Consider the following 22865-nt stretch of genomic DNA (forward strand, 5'->3'; position numbering starts at 1 on the left):
GAGTGTGCCTTTGGCCACCTCAAGGCACATTTACAGTTCCTCCTCACCTGCCTCGACATGGGACAGCACAACATCCCCAAGTTGATGGCGGCATGTTGTGTCCTCCACAACGTTTTTGAGAGGAAGAGGGAGGCTTTCCTCTTGAGGTCGGGGGAAGACACCAGCCATGAGGAGCAAGCCTTCCAGCAGCCGCAGACAGCTGCCATCTGCCAGGCCCATCAGGCTGGGGTGCGCATCCTGGAGGCCCTGAGGGAGAGGAGAACCCAGTAACTCTCCCCAGGGCCTTCTCCCTAGGGGCCTCTGCCTTGCGACCCCATCCCTTCCGCACCACAATCCCTCCCTTTCCCCTTTCCCTATCCTCTCAAGAAACACATCCGTTTGGTTTAAAACAAAATGAAGTCTGTATTGATTAAAGATTTAGAAAGGGTGAGCAATGGGAGGGGAGCTCAGAACTGGGACAGGGGCTCAGAACTGTGAGGGGAGCTCAGAACTGGGAGCGGGGTAGCTCAACGTGCCACTTCAAATGTGGGGACCTCATGGGGGTTGGGTGGGTGTGGGGAGCACAGGGGGTTGTAGAGGAGGCGGAGATGGAACAGGGTCAGGGTTGGTTGGGGCACAGGGGGAGGAGATATAGGCATCACTTGGGAAGGGAGCAGAAGCATGGCAGGGGGGCAGGTGAATGGGGAATGGGCATAGCAGGGAGGGCAGGAGGCTGGAAGCCAGGAGCAGCGGCATCAGTGGTGGCATCATGACGGCACACATGGTATCATACCGCTGCATCAATTGGTTCTGCCACTCCAAGTCAGCATGGACCTTGTGCGCCAGGGTCTTGTGGATGTCGTGCAGGACGCTGAGGTGCTGGCGCATCAGGTCTTCATGCACTCTGGCACACCTTCAGGTCCTCTGGGCTCTGGCAGGTGGCTGCAGAGGTGTGGCTTGGCTTTTAGTCCTAGCTGGTCCAGCTGTGGAGAACACACAGAGGGAGAGGCGGTCAGTCATCCCTGCAGACACTGTCACTGAGGCCGTGCCCTCCACTGTGAGCAGCGACCAACAGTCTGCGGCCCAGAGGAGGGGGATGTCCAGAGTGCCAGTCCATGTCGGGACTGCACAGCAGTCCATCTCACAGGGGCCCTGACGTGCCCAGAGAACCGTGCTACTCACTTCCCACTCCTCACCCTTGGCCCATGGACAAGCAGCCAAGAAAAATGTCCAGCCACAATGGGATCCCCTCATGGGCAGCATGGGGAAAACATTTACCCACCCGCCAAGATTTGGTGCAGCTCCCTGTAGGTGTGGGGTTCTGCCTCCGAGTGGGAGCTGTGCTCGGTGGCATGGACATATCCTTGGCAGAGCTCTTTCACTTTACTCCAGACCTGTTTCAAGGTCCAGAGTGGGTGTCTGTGCTACACTAGGGACTCGGCCATCCAGCCATAAATATCCACATTGCAGTGCTTTGCCTGGGATTCTGCAAGGCCTTCTCGCCCCACAGTTTGAGGAGGGACTGGATCTCTGGGCCTGACCAAGAGGGTGCACACCTTTTGCTCCCCCTGGGTGGGTCCTGGGACCCTTGGGGCTGCTCCCAGCGAGGGCCAGAGAGGTTGCAGGGGGCATCAGGTGTGGACATGGCTTGCAATGCCTGTGGCAGGGAGAGCTGCGTGGTCAGGGTGCTGCTCTCTGGCTGGCTTCCTGCCACAAGGCTTGTCCAGGGTGCCTGCAGCTTTAAGAGGGGCCAGGAGACAGGAACTATAGAGTTGTAATTACTTTGTATGGAGTGGCCACCGGGGCACCTGTGCTTTTTCCTGGAGGCCTCTTCCTTCGAAACAACTCCCTCTTCCACGTCCACACATGCCTTTTTGCAAAAGAGCTCTTTTGCAAAAAGTCGTCTTCTTCATAGAAAGAGGATTACCGCTGTCAGAAAAAGCCCTCTGTTCTTTTGATTTACTTGCGAAAGAACGCGACTGCAGTGTGGATGTTCTGCAAGTTTTGTTGGAAAAATGGCCGTTTTTCTGACAAAACTCTGTAGTGTAGACATACCCTCTGAGACGGTTGTATAATGGTTCATGTTACCAGGGCCCTTGGAACTTTCAGTCTTCTGGAGGTGACAGTATTGCAAAGACTGTGTTAGACTTTGGATGGAGGAAAGAAAGTATGTTATCCAGCACCCCTGGTAGAGCAGACTGGGAAGTAACACCTGCCAACAAAAAATATTGAAGCTGTTGCAATGAAGGGGTTAATCAGCACTGAAGTACTAATCAGAGTGCTGTGCTGTAGCCAATGACTTGGAAGTGAGGACATCAACTTGTTGGCATGAATAATTACTAAGATTCAATATGAGTATGATGTTTTGATATCAGGAGCAAGACAGCAGAGTAAGAGTGATGTCAAAGCTTGTCTGGTGCTCCACTGTCAGTATTAGCTATTACCACAAAATAAACTTATGCTAAGCTGACTTTTCAGGGTACGTCTAAACTACATGCCTCTGTCGGCAGAGGCATGTAGATTTGGTTTTTTGGCAAAGGCAAATGAAGCCGCGATTTAAATGATCGCGGCTTCATTTACATTTACATGGCTGCCGCGGTGAGCCGACAAACAGCTGATCAGCTGTTTGTCGGCTCGCACGCTAGTCTGGACGTTCCCCCTGTCGACATCAAAGCCCTTTGTCAGCAGCCCTGGTAAACCTCATTCCACGAGGAATAACGGGGCTGCCGACAAAGGGCTTTGATGTCGACAGGGGGAACGTCCAGACTAGCGCACGAGCCGACAAACAGCTGATCAGCTGTTTGTCGGCTCAGCGCGGCAGCCATGTAAATGTAAATGAAGCTGCGATCATTTAAATCGCGGCTTTATTTGCCTTTGCCTATGTGTCTAATCTACATGCCTCTGCCGACAGAGGCATGTAGTCTAGACACAGCCTCAGAGTCCAAAATGAAATGCTCAGTCTCCATCAGCTCAGACTCGAACCCTGCAACTCTCCATAGTCTCAGTCCTCTGTGCAGAAGAATGAGCTAGACTAATAAAAGAATAGGAACAGTGGCTGTGATGAAGCGGAGGAAAGCTCACTGACTAGAGCTGTAAGGAAATCCAGATTTTGCTCATCCCTGAGTTTTGTTTTTTGTAACTCCAACGATTTAATACAGTAAAGAAATTATCTTTAATTTCCATAATTTCAAGCAAAATGTATGTTCATTTCCCAAAAGTGCACCTTTCATATTGAATCTGAATACAATTTGAACCTCTTAAAGTGGGGGAGCACATATCTTCAGACTGAGGACACGGAAAAAAATTAAGAAAGCTTTTTTTTTCTTTTTTTTTTTTTTACAAAACCATGATTACTTTCACCTGTTTGTCCATTGCTGTGATATTTTTCATTCCATTCAAACTAACCTGGTAGCTAATGTCAAGGACTTAAGTGAGTGAAGCACTGACCAGACTCCAGTTTGGGACACAGAGGAAATTCCAGACTCCCTCTCTCCCTCCCCCCTGCAAAAACAGGAAGTGTGTAGAGTGAATGAACTAACGGACGCTCAGGTATCTAGACCAGTGTTTCTCAAACTGTGCTCCACGGAGCCCCAGGGCTTCGCGAGACATCTCCAGGGGCTCCGCGAGGTTGACAAACTGGAAACATTGATAGGTACAACACATACACTCAGTGGACCGCTGGGGCTCTGCATAAGTTTTTACACATGTAAAGGGCTCCGGAGCCCAAAAAGTTTGAGAACCGCTGATCTAGGCTATGTTGCATTTGTGAGAAATGTCAAGATTGGTGGGCGAAGGTGAAGAGGGAAAGCCCCGGCTCAGTTAATCACAAGCTAGGGAAGGACTAAGTAGCACAGAGCAGCAGACTTCTGCTGGATCAATAGTAACACTCAGCAGGATGTACCTGATGGGAAGAGAAATGCTACAAGTCACAAGGAAGTACTAGGGGGTGAGTCAACCCCTTGATGAGGAGGTTCTTCACTAGCTCACGGAAGCCCAGCTTCATCAGGAACCACGTGGTTCCCATTGGCAGCTGAACCAAAACCTTCAAGGTGTGTTGTACTGGATCCAGTAGGAGTTATGACTGGTTCAGCCAGCTCTGATTTAGAGACAGGTTTCCAGTCAAAGGAACCTGCTGCTCTCCATTTCCTTTCCCTGAATTGTGAACAAGCTAGCCCCTGCAGCAACTAATCTATCTAGTTATCTATCTGTCCTAGATTTGTGCTTATGGCTGTAGTATCAAATCACTGTCACCAGAGGATGCAGCACATAGCCAAAAGCAGCATCTAACCCTGTGAATGCAGCAGAGCTCAGCCACTGAAGAAATCAGAACCAGTTCACAAAATACTAAAGAGACAGAAACTGCAGTGAAATGCTGGGCCATGAAAACTTCTCCTGCCCAGGAACAAGTTAATATTAGTGTGTTTACTGCTTATTTTCCTGACCCACATTGTATGGAGTAACGTTGACTGGGACCCTTGGTGTAATAACTTGAGGGCCTTTGCAATAGCTTGGGTATTACCAGGAGCATTTGAATCAATTATATTCAGTCAATGACGCTATCTAAAATAATTACTTTTTAAATTAAGACTCCAAAAGACACCAAATATGTTACCAGAAGATTTGAACTACCTTTTTAATTAAAAAACCCTTTGTTTTTAATTTTGCCTATTCTGTCATTAAAGGTTGTGATCTGCCCTATGGATTTTCCAGGCAAAAGTGACTAATTTAAGGGTCATTAGCTTTCCCGTTGGAGGACACAGATACAGCCCTCAGATCAAGACTGGGCAGCAAGCACTAAATTCTTTGAAAACAAACATAATATTTATTTAGAAGTGAGATTACAACCAAAGGGGAGAGGTAGAATAAAATAAAAATAAAATAAAAGAGTATTGCAGTTACAGTTTAAAGAAAAGCTGTGCAATGAATACTCAGCATGGAATTAATTCCACTTAACTATATGGCCATATAACAATTTAATGATATAATCATTCACTTATTACTCTATGACTTATAACAGTGTAGGAATTAACCACATAACATAGTATCTATTACATATATTGCTATAGCAATTAAACATATAACAATATCTCCATTACTATTCAGTTACTTAAAGCTAAACATTTAGTACATACTGGCCTACCATATACTAACTGGGTAGAAAGATCGCACTTAAACCACAGACATCCAACTTTATTTATACCTGAAACCCATATGCTTCAGGGTTTAAATAGAAAAAAGGTTTCAACTTACAGAGGATTTTCTAAAATCCCTCTAAATAGTCTCCAGAATGATCCTCCTGCTTTGTCAGCAATTTGGGGTGGAATGCTGGGGGAGTGTGTTTCTATGCTTTGGGCAGCTCCCTGCAGTGCTGTGCTGGGTGGCTATCTTCAGTTTCTGGGGTAAAGGCATTGCTCTGGTGTCCAGTATGGAAGTCTGCTGGTTCCTACTACGTTGCTGTAGGGACCTTCTGCCAGCAGGGCACCAGGAGTGATCATTGCCAAGGCAACCCTGGAGACTTGGGGTGAGCTGCTGCTGTTATTACAATATCAAGTCTTCAGGCAGCTCTTGCAGAGTTTCCAAGCAGCTTCTCATGTGGCTTCTCTTGCGCAGGGATCTTCTCATCGGTGTTCAACCTCTTGCTGGTCTCTGTCCCTATAGAGTTTAGCTTGCCATCCATAACTCTTATACATGATTGGCCACCTCCTAACAGCCAAGCAGCTTGAAGCTGAGCTATGATATCATCACCTAGTCATATGGATTTTTTTCATGTGACTAAAGCCTCATTCACGTTCATGGGCTCAATGCTTCCCGAAGGAGTTTTCCAAACAACCTTTAGATGAACCCAAGCTTCTTTCTGTATGGATTCCCCATTGGCTTTATAGACCACAATGCATCACTAGGGATTTGCTGAAGCATTCCCCACAGGAAGTGGAATTTACCATTACATCGCAAAGCGTAAAGTTACTACATCACATGCAATGGACCCCTATGAGCTCTACAGATAGAATCTCCCTTCTATTGCATCATCCCATTTTTAAACCATTATTCATGTCGATTAAATTAAATCCTTATTCATAAAATTAACCACTATTCTGAACATGTCAACATGCCCTTACATTAGCACCACTCAATTTAAATTCAATTAAGCATATTATAATTTTGATGAAATTTAGAATTATAGAACTGGAAGGTGTCTCAAGAGGTCATCGAATCCAGTCCCCTGTTCTTACGGCAGGACCAACCAATGTCCAGATCATCCCTGATAGGTGTCTGACTAACCTGCTCTTAAATATATCCAGTGACGGCAATTTATCCCACTGTTTAACCACCCTGACAGTTAGAAGGTTTTTCCTAATGTCCAACCTAAACCTCCCTTGCTGCAGTTTAAGCCCATTGCTTCTTGTCTTATCCTCAGAGGCCAAGGAGAACCATTTTTCTCCCTCCTCCTTGTTAATACCATTTTAGATACTTGAAAACTGCTATCATGTCTCCTCTCAGTCTTCTCTTTTCTAAATTAGACAAACTCAGTTCTTTTAGTCTTCCCTCATAGGTCATTTTTTTCTAGACCTTTAGTCATTTTTGTTGCTCTTCTCTGGACTCTCTCCAATTTCTCCACATCTTCCTTGAAATATGGTGCCCAAAACTGGACACAATACTCCAAGTGAGGCCTAATCAGTGCAGAGTAGAGTCTTGCTCACAATACTCCTGTAAATGAATCCTAGAATCATGTTTGCTTTTTTTGCAACAGTGTCACATTGTTGACTCATATTTAGCTTGTGTTCCACTGTGATCCCTAAATCCCTTTCTGCAGTACTCCTTCCTAGACAATCGCTTCCCATTCTGTATGTGTGAAACTGATTGTTCTTCCTAAGAGGAATACTTTCCATTTGTTCCTATTAAACTTCATCTTGTTTACCTAAGACCATTTCTCTAGTTTGTCCAGATCATTTTGAATTTTGACCCTATCCTCCAAAGCAGTTGCAAGCCCTCCCAGCTTGGTATCATCTGCAAACTTAATAATCATACTCTCTATGCCATAATCTAAATCATTGATGAAGATATTGAACAGAACCAGTCCCAAAACCCCTGTGGAATCCCACTTATGCCCTTCCAGCATGATTATGAACCATTAATAACTACTTCCTGAGAATGACTGTTCAGACAGTTATACACTCACCTTATAGAAGCCCCATCTAGGCTGCATTTCCCTAGTTTATTGATAAAGTCATGCGAGATTGTATCAAATGCCTTACTAAAGTTTACGTATACCATGTTGACCGCTTCTCTCCTATCCACAAGGCTTGATAACCTATTAAAGAAAGCTATCAGATTGGTTTGACATGATTTGTTCTTTACAAATCCATGCTGGCTGTTACTTTATTATCATCCAGATGTTTGCAGATGGATTCCTTAATTACTCGCTCTATTATCTTCCCTGGCACAAAAGTTAAACTGACTGGTCTGTAGTTTCCTGAATTGTTGTTATTTCCCTTTTGAGAACTATATTTACCTTTTTCCCAACTTCCATGATTTTTCAAAGATGATAGCCAAAGTCTCAGACACCTCCTCTATCGGCTCCTTGAGTATTCTAGGATGCATTTCATCAGGCCCTGGTGACTTGCAGACATCTAACTTTTCTAAATAATTTTTAACTTGTTCTTTTATTTTAACTTCTAAACCTACCCCATTTCCACGAGCATTCTCTACATCAGGCATCCTGTCACCATCTATCTTCTTGACGAAAACCAAAACAAGTCATTAAGCATCTGCCATTTTCAAATTTCCGGTTATTGTTTCTCCCTTTTCACTGAGCCTACCCTATCCTTGGTCTTTCTCTTCCTCCTAACACACTTGTAGAACATCTTCTTGTTATCCTTTATGCCCCTAGCTAGATTTACCTCATTTTGTGCCTTTGCCATTCTAAGCTTGCCTCTGCATCCTATGTTATTTGCTTATATTCATCCTTTGTAATTTGACCTAGTTTCCATTTTTTATACAACTCCTTTTTGATTTTTAGATATAAGATATCTTGGTTGATTCACGGTGGTCTCCTACCATACTTTCTATCTTTTGCTCCATAGTGGAATAGTTTGCTTTTGGGCCCTTAATTATGTCCCTTTAAAAAACTGCCAACTCTCTTCAGTTGTTTTTCCTTAGTCTTGCTTCCCATGGGATCTTACCTATCAGCTCTCTGAGTTTACTAAAATCTGTCTTCCTGAAATCCATTCTCTCTATTTTGCTGTTCTCCATTCTACCATTCCCTCTATGATTTCATGATTACTTTCACTTAAGCTGCCTTCCACTTTCAAATTTTCAACCAGTTCCTCCCCGTTTGTTAACATCAAATCTAGAACAACTTCCCCTCCATAGCTTTCTCAACCTTCTGAAATAAAAAATTGTCTCCAATGCAGTCCAAGAACTTATTGGATAATCTATCTGTGCACTGGTATGTTAGTTTCCCAACAGATGTCTGGGTAGTTGCAGTACCCCATCATCACCAAATCCTGTGCTTTGGATGATTTTGTAGTTGTTTAAAAGTTTCATCCACCTCTTCTGCCTGAGTAGGTGGTCTGTAGTAGACTCCTAGCATGACATCACCCTTATTTTTTACCCCTTTTAACCTCACCCATGGACTCTCAACAAGTCTGTCTCCTATGTCCATCTGTATCTCATTTTTATATATATAAGTCCAAGTGTATTCATTTTTAATATATATAAGTCAACACCTCCTCTCTTTTTTGCCTATCCTTCCTGAGCAAGCTGTACCCTTCCATACCAATATTCTAATCATGAGCGTTATCCCACCAAGTCTCTGTGATACCAACTATGTCATAGTTGTGTTTATTTATTAGCACTTCAAGTTCTTCCTGCTTATTCCCCATCCTTCTTGCATTTGTATATAGGCATCTAAGATACGGATTTGATTTTGACCCCCAGTTCTACCTTGTTCCTCCTTTATCTCTGCCCATGCTCTTCCCATTTCTGAGCCATCTCCCAGGTCTCCATGTTTTTCACTTACATGTGGGCTTTGGTCACCTACCCCCATCAAACTTAGTTTAAAACCATCCTCACTAGGTTAGTCAGTCTGAATCCAATACTCTCTTCCCCTTCCTGAAAAGGTGAATCCCTTCCCTGCTTAGCAGTCCTCCTTCTTGGAACAACATGTTTAAACCCCTTCCTCAGGTTTTCTGCAGATTTCCAATTTACAGTTTGGTCAGGCAACTGAGGCAGAACTCTTGACACATGGGAGAGGAATTTTGTATGTTCCTCCTATGTTCCTATTTACTAGGAATCCGTCTATAGTTCCACTAACTCCTTTCATGTGCATTCACCAGTTCTAGATAGATTTCCTGTTCCCCCTCCAAACAAAAAGGAGTTTGAGACAGGTGTGTGAGCATGTATAAAATAACCAGATTGTATGTTACATCTTGGGGCTTTTAGTGGGTAGCCCAACAAAATAACTTTGCATAGGCCTTAGAACAATTTGCAAGGCACTGTCAAATGAACATAACTGAAAATACTACTGCTGCCATCATTCAAGAAACACCTGGTACCAGAACATTGGAACGGGGAATAAAAGGTACCTTATGCTATAATGATATCCAATTTAGGATCTATGACTTGTGTAGTGGGAAGAATCCTGGCAGAGTTTAAAAAGCCTCAGCTGAAACACTGCCCCTCAGTCAGATGATGGCACTATAGACAAAGTTCCGCCAGCAAACGCTACACTCATTAAAATGTGTGTTATGCTGTTCATTATTCTGGTTTCATTCTCTGTACTGATTTTCCCCTGGTTACCTGGTTGGAAACTGTACCCCCTGATAATTCATACACTCACACAGACAACCCATAACAAATGTTGCTAAGAGAAGGACTGCCACCTGTTAAGAATCCATGGTTTGGGGATGCACTGAAGTGTGCTCTTTTCCCACACTAGTATTTTAAAAGGTTATAGATCATGTGTGCATAATAGGCAGAACATTAGGTCACTTGTCTCACTTACAACAATAATCCATTTTGATATGGGTCAGGTTGACACAAAGAATCCACCCATACCAGGTCTATTGATGAAACTGATCCCTTTCCCCCAAACTAATGAAATTTTCAACTAATGGGTACTTAAGTTAATAAAGTGTGCCACACATCTGCTAGGAGCCATTTGTAAAATAAAGCACTGGAGTTCAATTTTGAGATCACTGACATAGTGTTTGAGTGGCATCCCACAGGGACACAGCATGCCACCAAATTAAGCAGAGTAACACAATAAATGTGTGAGAAATTATGTTAGTATATAAACAGTAAGTGAAAGTGACTCTTTCTTTAAAGGAAGCATAATGCTGTTTGGGGTTCACACCATTACTAATGAAATGAACAGGCTAAATCCTGATACTATTCTCCTTCACTCTCACTTCCCAAACCCCAAAGTCAATGGGAGTTTTGACAATGACTTTACAAAAATAACTAGGATTTTTCCTAGTGAGTTTTTTTTTCAAGGAAATTAGAACACAACTATTCTTAGAGATAAAAAAAAATGTCAATGTTTATGTAAAAAAAAAATCACCGTTCCCCATTACACAGGTCATTGCATACCGAGAACATATATTCCAATAAAGCTAGGAAAGGGCATGATAATTCCTGAAATGTATCTTGGCCAGTACAATGCAAGCCAAACACCACATTAATAATAAAGTCTTACACCTTTGTAGCACTCATTAATTGAAAATATGTCTACATGAACATTAAAGATGGCCATGAAGTATAGTCTGAATTTGATTTCTCAGCTTTTCAAAGATCTAAAGTACCTGATCTTAGCCATAGATCTAGGATATCAGGTATGAACATGAAAACTCTACTGACTAAAAGCTATCTTACATAAGTTGAACTTTTAAAAAATCCATTATTAAAAATGATCAACATTTTTCAAACAAAATTTTTTTACTAGAAAAAGCCTTGTTTAAAAACATTGTCTTCAATATATATTTTAATTTGGATACTGGATGTTTAATATATTTTAATGGAAAACATTACTGACAAGTGAGTATATCCATTTTGATAATATTTTTAGAGGGGACATTGGCAACAATTCTTTTGAAAAAGCAAAAAACAGAAGGGTACTCTCTGACCACTTCAAAAATTAAAAATCTTTGATTTTTTTAATGGGTTTCCATTTTGGTGAGTACTGTTTCTTATTTACAATCTTTCACCCTCCTGGGGCTTGTGCAGAAGGATATTAAAGTAATACCAGGCAAACATTAAAACTTTACAAACTATATTTTTGTTAAAATGCATAGCATAAATGGAATACATGCAGGTCTGATTATGTAAAATGGTTTATTGTCATTGTGGGATGAGCAGCATTCTGCATATTTTACCTATGGCTTTGCCACACTAGTAATGTGGCCATCCCAAACTCACTCTGATGAAAGACTTATAATGCACATATCTCCAAAGGTATGTCTCCACTGCAATTAAAAGCCTGCAACTGGCTCATGCCAGGGACTGGTTTGTGGGGTTTGGGCTAAGAGGCTGTTTAATTATGGTGCAGATGTTTGAGCTTGGGCTGGAGCCTGGGAGCTAAAATCATGGGAGGCAGGAGGGTTCCAAAAATCTGGCATGGGCCAGCTGTAAGTTTTTAGATGTATCCCAAACTTTCGCTTACCCTCTGGCCCATATAAACTTCAGCTTCTACAGTAGAATCGGTAGAAATATTGTGAAGTTTTCATATGGATTAGTTTAATTAAAAAACTGGAATTTTTCAGAAATATTTTAGTGTGATTTTACAAAGATTCAAAATTTCAACATTTGTCACCAAGTTTAATTCCAAATGCAATTTCCAAATTCAAACACCAGCCATGGGTTTTAATTGCAAGCCTCATTTTTCCTGTGTTCTAATGAGAGATATCCAATTTTAAATTCCAGTCTTGGAAGACAGGATTAAAAAACACACGCTTCAAGAGCAGTCTTTCACAATATTTCTAAACTTTCACTACTAATCTCAGTTGTCATTCATAGTGGGTAAAGTGGAAAACAATGGGGAAGAAAAAAGCTATCAGACATTGTCAAAGGGTATGTCTACACTACAGCGCTAATTCGAACTAACTTAGTTCTAATTAGTTAATTCGAACTAAGCTAATTCGAATTAGCGCATCCAGACTTAAAAACTAGTTCGAATTAGCGTTTTGCTAATTCGAACTAGCATGTCCACACAGAGTGGACCCTGAACTGGGGTTAAGGATGGCCGGAAGCAGTGCCAGCAGGGCATCAGATGAGGACTTAGAGCATGGAGCTGCTGTCTCAGGCTAGCCGAGGGCTGTGCTTAAAGGGTCCCAACTCCCACCCTGGACAGACAGTTCTCAGGGGGTTCCCTGCTTGCAAAGCAGTCCTGGCTTGGAGTGCCCTGAGTGCCCTGAGTGCCTGAGCACTTGCCACAGGCTGCCATCTGGGGAGAGGGGTCAATCCGGGGGCTGCAGGAGAGTTTCCACCCCGAGGAGCCTGCAGAGCCACCCCAGTCCTCCCCATTGGGGGCTTGTACCCCATTCCTCCCTCACCTCCTTCCACTTACCCCTAGCCCCCCTTCCTGATGTACAAAATAAAGGACACGTGTGTTCAAAAATAGAAACTCGGGGAGACTGGGAAAAGGAGGTGGGAGAGGGGAAGAGAGAGGGTGGGAGAAGGGAGGGCAACTACAATGATGAGGGGTTTGAAACAGGTCCCATATGAAGAGAGGCTAAAGAGACTGGGACTTTTCAGCTTAGAAAAGAGGAGACGGAGGGGGGATATGATAGAGGTCTATAAAAGCATGAGTGGGGTGGAGAGGGTGCATACAGAAAAGTTCTTCATTAGTTCCCATAATAGAAGGACTAGAGGACACCAAAGGAAAGGAATGGGTAGCAGGCTTCAAACGAATAACAGAAAGTTCTTCTTCACAAAGCAAATAGTCAACCTGTGGAACTCCTTGCTGCAGGAGGCTGTGAAGGCTAGAACTAGAACAAAGTTTACAGAGAAGTGAGATAAAGTCATGGAGGTTGGGTCCATGGAGTGGTATTAGCCAGGGGGTAGGAATGGAGTCCCTGGCCTCTGTTTGTGGAAGGCTGGAGATGGATGGCATGAGACAAATGGCTTGGTCATTGCCCTCCGTCCATCCCCTCCAGGGTACCTAGTGTTGGCCGCTGTTGGCAGACAGGCTACTGGGCTAAATGGACCTTTGGTCTGACCCAGGACGGCCATTCTAAGCTCAGGGCTCAGGATCGGGGGTCTCAGTGGACCACCTGCTGCTGGGTGGCCAGGCTGGCAGCTATCCTGCCCTAGACGGCCACTTCCTGTGCCTAGTGCGGAAGTCGTGGACAAGGTCCACGATGTCTGCACTAGACCAGGCGGGCGCCCACCTCTTGTGGTCCTGGGCAGGCTCCCAGGAGCCACCAGCCTGGTCCCGGGAAGAGGCGGAGGGCTGGGTGGCAGCGGGTGGCTGGCTCGAGCCATGCCAGGTGCAGGGTCTGCTGGCTGGGTGCTGGCAGGCTTGCATCTGGCACGGGAACCGTAGCCAGCCCGTGCCCCTTTAAGGGGTCCGGGGCCGGAAGGGGGGCAGTACAGTTTCCCTGGTGTTGGCCAGAGTGGCCACCAGGGAAAGCTGGGGAGGGCTAGCCTCCCACTAGTTCGAATTAAGGGGCTACACAGCCCTTAATTCAAACTAGTTAGTTCGAACTAGGCTTAGTCCCCGTGGAATGAGGTTTACCTAGTTCGAACTAAGCGCTCCGCTAGTTCGAATTAAGTTCGAGCTAGCGGCGCGCTAGTGTAGCACCTATCAAAGTTAATTCGAACTAACGTCTGTTAGTTCGAATTAACTTTGTAGTGTAGACATACCCCAAGTCGAGATCTTGTTTTATCCAAACTTTTTTGCTGTGTGACCAGTTCATGCAACAATGTTTCCCACAATAGTCAATTTCTGCACCAAAGGGCTTGTCCAAAGTAAATCCATGGGAGTCCTTCTATTGACTTCAATGGGCTTTCAGTGACATTCCACTAGAAAATGGGTGTCAAATGAGAGGTGAATTAGTTCCACAGTCTTTAGGGGGTGAGAGAGTAGTTTAGTTTCCAGGTCTATTCAGTTCTTGGTTTCTCATTTCAGATGACCAACAAGTTTGTGCCAGATGTGGACATGGATGCATGATATGTGGGCGTATATTCACAAGGACACGCTAAATTACTTGACATGAATCACTACGTGGTGAATACTGTTTGGAAATGATGTCTGAAAAACAATGTATTGGTATTACATTAATAAGGCAATCACGCCCCTTTTTCCGCACTGTAGCTCCACTGATTTCTTGGAATTAGTCCTGATTTAAACCAGTCTGAGAATACAATGACGATAAGCAGAACCTCTGGAGCTTAGTACGTGATCCTGTACAGCACTGTTTCTTAAACTTTTTAAGTCTGAGGAACACCCAACAATCAATTTTTTTTTATGGAACACCAAGGGTTTTTTTGTTGAGCAAAACAAAAAAAAGCCCTTTTAAGAGAAGAGCAGGCATTGCCCTTTTAAGGCAGCCATTTTGAAACTCTTCTCCGCAGTACACCTCCAGCTGCCTTGCAGAACACACTTTAAAAAACACTGCTGTACAGCTTAAGCTAAAAGCTTAAGCTATAAATGGGCCAGGTGTCTGGTATTGAACCAGACAGTCCAGTATTTGCACCTTCTGTCTGATAAAGAAATTGTCCGGTATTTATATATAAAATGTCAAGTATTTTCTGCTTTCCCCGGCTCTACGTCCAACGGACACATGGCGGGAGCGGAGGGAGCGGCAGGGGAGGAGCCCAGCAATTAAAGGGGCTGTGACTGCATTTCGGCGGCCCGGCACTTTTTTTTTCTCTCAACATTTTCTCAGCGTGTTTGGTTTTGTTGTTTGTTTGTTTTGCTCGCTCAACAAAAGTTTCCCAGCACTTTTTTTGGGGGGTGGGCGGTATTTTTGGTGAAACAATTTGGAAACCCTATAAATGGGAGAAGAAGCAGGCCTACAGGACATAATTCTATCACTTAACCAGGTCCAGCTCTCGCTGATGTCATAACGCTGATGCACCTGAGCAAATGAGCTCACAATTAGCAGTGTTGCATTTACCATTGGGCCCACTGTTCCCTGGCCCCCCAGTCCATGCTCAGAAGGGCCCAAGTATCCTGGGAGCTGTAGTTCCTTGTTTAGCTCCCTGCATACAGAGCTGGCCCTAGAGCAGGGAAGGGACTACATTTCCCATCATTCCCTTGGCTGCTAGCAATAGGAAAGAGAGAGAGAGGGAGAGAGAAGGGTGGAAACTCTGAGCCATGCTGTGAATGGAGAGCTGGCTGCGAGAAGGGGCTGGTGCTGTGAGTGTAGAACATGTGTACACAGAGGAGTAGGTGGCTTTGGCCCAGTCCTCACCCTCAAAAGCCTTCCCTAGACTGGACTGGGGTACTACTGGCCTTGGTTTTTGCAGCCCCCAAAGAAGGGATTATGTGGACAATGCACCTCTGCCTGAAGCCTAGCAAGGGAAGTATGTGGACCCCACCAGGACAGATTAATATAAGTAAAGAAGGGAAGGCTCTGCTAGAGAGTCTGGGCAGTTTTCACTACAATACCAGGCACACAGGAGAATTTGACTGTTTCCACAGCTATGGAAGCAGAAATGGGCTTTTCCTTTCCAGATTTACCTAATATTCAGAAAGGGAATCTAGCACCTGCCTTCCAGATCTGAACAGGAGTGCTTAAGTTTAATTTGCGCTGCTGTTACATCATTGCTCCAAAATCAAATAGTGATCCACTGTAATTTTTTGTAGAAAAAGTAGGATAAAAATCAAGAAACAAATCCTGGCATCTTCCCAGTGCTAACTGGCACTGAATTGCTATTTTCAAGCAGCATTACCAGGTGGGTTATGTTATGTTTTGTTTTGCTTTTTTAGTTTTCTTTTAAAAAGAAGACAGGAATATTGCATTAGTGATTTCCCTCACAGAAACAAAGAGCAGGAGAAAAGAACAACAAAAGTTGAGGCACTTCAACTTTTCCTCATTAGGTGGGACAATCTTACAATATGGATCCAGTCACACAAACTGAATAATGTTCTACGTTAGTGGGTGCTGGGGAAGGGATGTGTCAGAACTGATTAGGTAGCTTCTCACCGTAGAACTTTTATTGAGCTGAGACCAGGGTCACATATAGTGACTGGTGAAATTGGTTCTGGAGACATGTCTAGATAAGGAAGAAGGTAAATCTGTGGTGAGTTTCCCCGATAACTATGACATTTCTGCTCACTGTGGACACTGGTAAACCCACATGGGTGTACCGTTCAATGAGAAAAGCTGGAGTCTGAGGAAGCTCTGTGTATAGCAGTACGTACAATCATTCATAGTTGTGGGATCAAAATAGTGGCGAGGAATGGCAGGGAAAGGAGAAGGGACACCAGCCCTGCCTCTCTTCACCCTGCCCTTGCTCCACCCCTCCCTAGCTATCTTTACACAGCTCACCAGAGTGGTGCGAAGCAGCACTGCATGGGCTGGAACCACCTAGTCTGTGCCTTTCCTCGCTGCTGGTGAGGGAGGGAAGCAAGTAGAGAGAGAAGGAGAGTCCATGGAGCTGACTGCTGGCCCCAGCCCAACTGCCTTGGGGAGGAGAGCGTGGGGTGCATGTGAACCTGGGTTCAGGCCCCTATATGTCACCTATGGATCAAAACGAAAAATGCCTCTGAGACTCACTACCCAGTACATAAGAACATAAGAACGACCGTACTGGGTCAGACCAAAGGTCCATCTAACCCAGTATCCTGTCTACCGACAGTAGCCAGCACCAAGTGCCCCAGAGAGGGTGAACCGAAGACAATGATCAAGCGATTTGTCTCCTGCCATCCCTCTCCAGCCTCTGACAAACAGAGGCCAAGGACACCATTTTATCCCCTGGCTAATAGCCATTTATGGACCTAACCTCCATGAATTTATCCAGCTTCTCTTTAAACTCTATTATAGTCCTAGCCTTCACAGCCTCCTCTGGCAAGGAGTTCCACAGGTTGACAACACGCTGTGCGAAGAAGAACTTCCTTTTATTAGTTTTAACCTGCTACCCATTAATTTCATTTGGTGTCCTCTAGTTCTTCTATTATGGGAACTAATAAATAACTTTTCTTTATCAGCCCTCTCCACGCCACTCATGATTTTATAGACCTCTATCATATCCCCCCTCAGTCTCCTCTTTTCTAAACTGAAAAGTCCCAGTCTCTTTAGCCTCTCCTCATATGGGACCCGTTCCAAACCCCTAATCATTTTAGTTGCCCTTTTCTGAACCCTTTCCAAGGCCAAAATATCTTTTTTGAGGTGAGGAGACCACATCTGTACACAGTATTCAAGATGTGGGCGTACCATAGTTTTATACAGGGGCAGTAAGATATTCTGGGTCTTATTTTCTATCCCTTTCCTAATAATTCCTAGCATCCTATTTGCCTTTTTGACCGCCGCTGCACACTGCGTGGAAGTTTTCAGAGAACTGTCCACGATAACTCCAAGATCTCTTTCCTGATTTGTACGTATAGTTGGGGTTATTTTTCCCGATGTGCATTACTTTACACTTATCCACATTAAATTTCATTTGCCATTTTGTTGCCCAGTCACTCAGTTTGGTGAGATCTTCTTGGAGTCCCTCACAGTCTGCTTCTGTCTTGACTATCCTAAACAGTTTTGTATCATCTGCAAACTTTACTACCTCACTGCTTACCCCTTTCTCCAGCTATAGCACTGCCACACCAGGCCCACACTTGGAAGGGGCCAAGAACGACTGCATGAGGACTGTATGAGGACTCACAATATGGTTGGCACTGGGCCCACAAAATGTTAATCCAGCCCTGACACTTGGGTTCAAGATGCGTTAGCCCAAAGCCTCTTGTCAGTGTGTAGTCCGGGGATCCAAAGCAACAAAAAGAAACCTTCCCCTCCAGGCCCATGAGTGAGCCAAGTCACTCAACCTTTCCTATTCCTAATTAATATTTCAAAGTTGTTTTTTATTTCCAAGAATTCAAAAGGTGTTTGTTTTTCACTTTTGCAAAATTCTTGAGAGTTTTCAAAAATTGTATCCAAAACACTAACACATTAGCTACCCACATCTGTCATTTCTCAGAAGCTGAGGTTTGGGTAAATGAAACAATTTGCTAACCATCTCGATAATGTTTTCTAACATTTCTTTTTCTTTTAAATGGATGAAAAGGAAGAAATTATTTTGATGGGGGAAATGCATTAGAAAATCTATTTATCAATGGAAAACATTGGTCAAAAAACTTTTAATCAATAGTGTTACCTACCTTGTCTTATTGCTGTCCTGCAGTTGTTTCTTCAATGGAACCTCTAGCAAAACACGACCAGATTCTCACTGATTCCCACTGCAGCAGCCTAAAGGTTAAACCCAACAAGCAACAAACAAATGGAAGAAACATGAGTATAGTGATGACACTAGAATTTCCTGTCATGATAATTAGGGATACTCTCAACCCTCATGCTCCTTTTTACTCATTAAACCCTATCAACTGGGGGAGAGGGGAGAAGAAATTGATTAATGTGAATTTTAAAAGATAACTATTCCAAGCAGAGTTCTTACCCTTACAGGAAAAGTATCAAGAGTATATGAAGTCCACCATGAATTTTGCTATTGCTAATGATTTTATATGAAAAATGTCTCAGATATTAGAGTGGTGGTGAGCGGAGGATATTATAAAACTGCTCACTAAATTAGACACAACATACATTAACTAACACATGTTTAAACACAAATAAAAATCCCAGGGTAAAGTTATCCTACCCTAAGATTTCGCAGTTTTTGTGTGTTTTTTTATGTGTGTGAACTTCGTGTGCATATATCCTTAAGCAGTGTGTCTGCCACATTTAATGTTTTTACTAATTTGGAGATATTTCCTAGAATGATGATAAGAAAAACAGACATCCTAAAAACATTTTCCAATTTGTAGAATATTTCAAATTTCAACCATTTGTGTGTGCAAATCAGATATGTAAGCCAGGGATGCACAAAAGTTCATGAGTGTCTTTAACACACACTTGAAAACCTGTCCTGTTATTATAATCTAAGAGATAACTGGAGTCTACAAACACCTGATGATCTCTCATGCTATGTGTGCTACAGAACTAGTGAGATAAGTTAGCTGGTGCAGTTTCAGGCACATGGGGTAAAACACCTCTTCACTACTGCCCCATAAGTCTAGCATGTCATGCTTGTTTAGAAAGCCCACTGGAATGTCTGCATTTCCAAGAATGTAGCCATGTTGCACTACCACACAGAGACAAGAACGGAATCTCTTACAGAAAAGCATTTCCCTATAAAGTTTCAGCCTTCAATTACCATTGTGTCTGATCATGTTTGCAGGGGGTGGCGGGGAAGGAGGTGAGTCTGACATCCCATGGATGCCTCTGGAGGAGGTATTTGAGCACATCATAATATTTGGAAACTTGCACATTGTATTTTTTATTTTATTCCCCACTGTGCTTAGATATTTCCATACAAGCATCAGAAAACATCTAGGTTTGCTACTTTTTTGTGAAATGCCAATAACATGCTGGGTTCTGTGTGCATAAAGCAGAATGAGGCAGTCCCATTTCCTATCTGCTTGCCATCTAATTAAATATAGATATAATAACCTTGTACCCCTATAGATTCTCACATCACATGTGATATTGATAGATTTAAAGAGGAATTATGTGAATTCAGAATTACATCTGTCATTTGGAAAGTTAAGAGCAATTAACATGGCTGGAATTTGGATCACAGTAGCCTCTGATATACTAAGTGCCATTCAAACTCACAGGAAAACATAGTCCCTACTCCAAAGAGTGCAACATTCAATTATTTAAACATAAACTGTAGGCTTTTAGAGAGTAAAAAGAGGGAACATATATGCACCTATGAGTAAAAAAAGCAGACACAGATTTTGCAAGCAACAATATTAAGGTCCCTAATAATTTGTACTGTTGAGTGTCTTTGTGACTTGTCACGCACTATTTGCTCTGCTGTCAATAAGGAAATTATCAATAATCATTAGGTTCCCAGCCCTCACCCCTGTAAAGAGTGAAACGTTTAGAGCAGTATTAGAAAATAGCTACACTATCACTTTTGCAAAGGAACGGCTTTTGTAATGAATGGAGTATCAGGGACAGATGAGAACTAAAAAAAGTAAAGAGCCCCCTTCGGTGTCACCACATATGTGATTAGAGAGACTTAAAGAGTTCACCAATAGACTCTCCAAGCAACTGAGTTTTGCTTCGCTGGTATGCAGTCAGGTTGTATTTGTATTCAGAAATCCCATCTGTATCAGTGTACCCAGGACAATTGGATATTTGTGAGAAGAATTACACACAATTCTGTTAATAAAAAAAATCCAGGGACATTTTCAAGGGAGGCAGATTGCTGTAGATGATCTTGTTATCTTTCAACTTTTCTTAGCCTTTATTCACTTTTATACTTCAGCAAAGTTAGGAAGGCAATATAGTCATAAATATCTTGTGCAACATTTACAACAGGCTTCAGAAAAGTCAAGTTTACTTATAAATATATTTGTGAGGGAATAAAATCAGAATGTAACCTAGTAATGAAAGTGGGATAATTGTGTTATATCTGCTTCCGGATCATTCTGGGACCTTGAGTAAGTCATGCTAAACCTCTCTATAAACTCAGTCTTCTCATTTAAGAAAGGGTACAATATCCTCAAGTTACATTCTTTTCCAAATTTCTCATTCTTAGGGTACGTCTACACCGCAACACTATTTCAAAATAACTAGCACTATTCCGAAATAACTTAGTCCACATCTATAGAGCAGGCAGTTATTTCAAAATAGTGTCAAAATTCTGTCAAGCCGGAGGACTTCTTACTCTGACTCCTGTAACCCTCGTTGTACGAGGAGTAAGGGAAATCAGAGGAAGAGTGCTCTAGTTCGAAATATGTGCTGTGTAGACATTCCCTATTTCGAAATAAGCTACACAATTGACATAGCTCAATTTGCGTAGCTTATGTTGAGTTAAGCTCTGCAGTGTAGACACAGCCTTAGGTCCCAAATAGCTCCCCCTACACGTACACCATTCCACACACAATCTTATCTTTGTTGCCTTCTCATGGTGTGGGGAAACTGATAGTTTGTCTTGCTTCACCCCTGCTTTCGCGTGAAATGGTTCCCTGGGGCTGTCAGGGCTACTGGGTGGAGATGTTAAAAAATGGTTAATAAGATAATTGTATAACAGTTAAAAATCTTTGCGGTTACATGGTTACACGCTGCAGGCTTCCCAGTACAGAGCGAGCAGCACAGAAAGGGAGGCCGGTGCATGCCGGAAGCCAGTTTTTAAGCCAACTCCCGCCTGCCAGCCTGATTCCTGCCGGCTGGCCCCACTCCTGGGGAGCCAGTTGCTGCCCTGCACTGAAGTCTCTGATACAGAGCCAGCAGCGCAGGGTGGCAGTCAGCTCCCCAGGGTGGGGCCAGGCACTGGTGCGTAACCATTATGGAAACCAATAAGCTCATGATTATCAGTTAAGCGTTTAAATGGTTACCTGCTTACATCCCTACTACTGGTTGACTGACACCAGATTGCATTTGTATGGAAGCACATTATCCCTCTCCCTCAGCACCAAACTCATAACAGACTTAGTAGCAATAGGTCTAAGGCACTGCAATGGACATATTAGGGTGGGATTTAGTCGAGTAGTCCATGTTGGCCTAGTTCTGATACCCCAATAGGAAGACAATAGGAGTTTTAGTGAAAGCAGAGTTAAGCAGTGTATTTTTCCCATGCATCGTCTTTTATGATTATATTTTAAAAATACTTATGTATTTAAGTCCCATGTTTTCTTTCTAGATCTATTACATTTTTCTGTAAATAAGTTGATAGTTTCTTAAAAGCTGATATTATGATATCATAGTCTCTTAATGGGCATGAAAGAATTAACATGTAGACTATAAATGGTTACCTCGCTTGTAAAAGTGGGAATCCATATTCTATAAACAATCAAGAGAGCTCCTACAATACTTATTTGGGGTTTGGATGGAATGTCCTATGAGGAAAGACTATGTTTAGTCTGGCAGAGATTACTTGAGAAGTGGCTGCATAATGGCATACGAAATACAGACAAGTTAAATCTGGACAAAGGACAGAGGTATTAGAGAACCTAATTTCTTCAAATACTGTAAGATGATTAAAGTAAAAAAACAACCAGATCTTACACTAATGAACAACCGCTGGTCTTATGTAGCTCTTCAGTCCTTTAAAATAACAATGAGAATTGCAGAACAATTAGCAGAACAAATATTTGTTCTTACAAAAAAACATATTGAATAGATTTGGAACACAGGAAGCAAGTAATTATTAGAATCAAAATAGGCTAATGTTCTCCCTATGCTATTTCTAAAACAATTTGAGTTTCACTATTAGTATGTGTATTTAACATATCATTTTGAATCTCGTTATAGGTTATTTGGACTAAGTTTAATAGGATTATTATTTTTGGCATTCATGGTTGTGCAATGTCTATAAACAACACTTCCGAACCCTTTAATACTAGAAATGGCCATATGGTGTCAAGAAATGTGCAGATTTTTTTGGGGGGGAGGAGTATTTTTAACAGTGCATTTATGTCATGATTTAATTTTTGGATTTCTAACTGCAACTAGTAACATGTGTCACCACTGAGGTACTTTTTATTTACTTAGTTACTTAACTAGTCCCAAGCCCCACTAGATATGATTAGCTGTCACATGTTTAATGTCCTTATGAGCCATTTCAGTATTCAACAGCTTCAATGGTTACTGTGAGATGGCTCCGTTTTGGGAGACTTTCATGAAAATTGGTGGTTAGGAAGCTGACAGCCAAAACCATCAGAATTCTTT

The 22865-nt window shown here is 42.8% G+C and overlaps 1 long non-coding RNA gene across 1 annotated transcript in view; it reads right to left on the minus strand.

The window, feature by feature from the left end:
- Positions 1–426: 426 nt before the first annotated feature.
- LOC112547259 (uncharacterized) overlaps positions 427–22865 on the minus strand; it is a 36817-nt gene continuing 14378 nt past the window's right edge. Inside the window, exons 2-3 of the long non-coding RNA XR_003090997.2 lie at positions 18290–18377; positions 427–962 (exon numbers count right to left, since the gene is read on the minus strand). This is a non-coding gene — a long non-coding RNA (uncharacterized LOC112547259). The remainder of the gene's footprint in view (positions 963–18289; positions 18378–22865) is intronic.

This window comes from Pelodiscus sinensis, chromosome 3 (assembly GCF_049634645.1).
Source record: "Pelodiscus sinensis isolate JC-2024 chromosome 3, ASM4963464v1, whole genome shotgun sequence".
In the NCBI taxonomy this organism is placed as follows: Eukaryota; Metazoa; Chordata; order Testudines; family Trionychidae; genus Pelodiscus; species Pelodiscus sinensis.